Raw genomic sequence first — 2211 nt, forward strand, 5'->3', positions numbered from 1 at the left:
GCTGTCCTGCCCGCCCGCCCGCACGACAGCGCCTTGCCCAGCGCGCCCGCCGCCTCCATCGCCGCCGCCGCCGGGGAAACAGCGGCTCCCTCCGCTCAGCTCCGCCGGGACAGCCGCGTGCGGGGCCTCAGCGCCGCCCGGCTCCTCCTCCGCACTCGCCCGGCCTCGCAGGGATGCTCCTTTCTTTGCCCGTGGGGCGGGACCTGCACACCCTCCACCCCGTCCTCCAGCCGACAGTGGGCGGGAAACCCCCTCCTGAGGGCTGCCGGTGCAGCCTCTGCTCCAGATCGGCCCCGCTGACCGTCCGGCCAAGTGCCGTAGAAAGCTCCCAGGGTGGAGGTGGAGGTGGCGAGGCCACCGGTTGTCCAGGCGGCCTGGTCCGGTCCCCGAGCGCCCTTGGAGCTGGAGGCTGTCCCAATCTCCCACCCCCATTTCCCCTGCTGCGGCTTGAGGCCATCGCTCCCTACCGCCACAAATCCCCTCTTCTTCTCAAGACTGAAAGAATAAGCAGCGCTTGGCCGCCCTCAGAGTCAAACACGTCCTCCCAATCTCCAGCCTCCATTTCCCCTGCTGCAACTTGAAGCCATGGGGACAGGCCCATCTCCCTGCTCTCTGAAATTGCCCTTAGGTATTTGAAGACTGTTATCAAATCCCACCCCTGCAGTCTGGTCTTCTCTTCTCCAGGCTAAGCAACCCTCGCTGCTTCGTGGGCTGCTGAGCATTTTGTTGCCCTGCACTGGACTCTTTCCAAGCTATCATCTCAAAAACACTTTTCAGATCTGAGGACATAGAGATGGACTTGCACTTTTCTGAAAGGAAGCTGCACCACAATAATCGAGCATGCTTAAAGTTAAATTCTGTGAGCTTAACAACAGGCTGTGATCTTTCACCAGCTATTCCTGCACAGACCCTAACCTCCAAGGGGCCCTTTGGGCATCAGAACGGGGAGGGGGGGGGCACCATTCAGAGGGCTCAGGCGCCTCTGTACTAATGCTAGGAGCATGGGGAACAAGCAGGAAGAACTCACACTCCTGCTTGCAGATAAGAACTTGGATTTAGTGGGGCTAACAGAAGCCTGGTGGGACACGACCCATGACTGGGCAGTGCACACTGAGGACTACAGGTTGTACTGAAGGGACTGGGGGGGTGGGGTTACTCTCCATGTTAAGGAGCATTATACATCTACCCTAATCAAAATGGGATCAGGGGAGAAGAAAGTTGAAGCATTGTGGGTTAGGGTATATGGAGGTTGAGGGGAAAGGGACTTGGTGGTGGGGGTCTGCTACAGGCCACCGCATCAAGAGGAAACGCTACACTTGGAACTCCTGAGGCATCTCTCAGAGGCGATACGGTCTGGAGATGTGGTTGTCATGGGGGACATAAACTACCCTGACATCTGCTGGGAGGAGCAGTTAGCCAAATCCAACCGTTCACGTAGGTTCTTAACCTGTGTGCAGGACCTTCACCTAACGCACGAGGTATATGGTCCCACTAGAGGGAATGTCTTACTGGACTTCATGTTGGCGACAGGGGAGGACTGGTAGGGGAGCTGCAGATTCATGGTCACCTTGGGGACAGTGACCACCAATCAATCAAATTCACCATACAGCATAGGGTGGGTAAAATAACTAGGAGGGTGGAAGTGCTGGACTTTAGGAAGGCTAAGTTCAGTGTGCTCAGGAGTCTAGTCAACGATGCACTGCAGGAGAAGAGTATTGGCCAGAGGGGAGTCCAGGAAGGGTGGTCGTTCCTAAAGGACGTGATCCTTCAGGCGCAGAGGGAGACTATCCCAGTAGAAGGGAAAAGGGGGAAAGGAGCCAAAAATGTCCTTGGCTGAACATGGAAATCCAGGGGAGCCTAAGGGCTAAAAAGCAGGCACATAGGCAGTGGAAGCAGGGAGAACCTACCAGGGAGGAGTATACCTACTTGGCCAGCACTTGCAGGGAGGCAGTCAGAAAGGCCAAAGCAACTACAGAGCTGAGGCTGGCAACACAAATTAAAGACAACAAAAAGTCTTTTAGGTATGTAGGGAGTAAAAGGAAGGTGCAGGGCAGCATAGGACCCCTACTGAACAAGGAGAAGCAATTAGTGACAGAGAGGGGGGACAAAGCTGAGCTATTCAATGAGTTTTTTGCCTCGGTGTTCCTGAACAGGGCTCAAGATAAGTCTCCTAATGGGTTCTTCGGTGGGCATCAGAGGGACACCAGCCCA

The sequence above is a fragment of the Gavialis gangeticus genome, unplaced genomic scaffold (genome assembly GCF_001723915.1).
Source record: "Gavialis gangeticus isolate Ggan-Ray unplaced genomic scaffold, GavGan_comp1, whole genome shotgun sequence".
NCBI lineage: Eukaryota > Metazoa > Chordata > Crocodylia > Gavialidae > Gavialis > Gavialis gangeticus.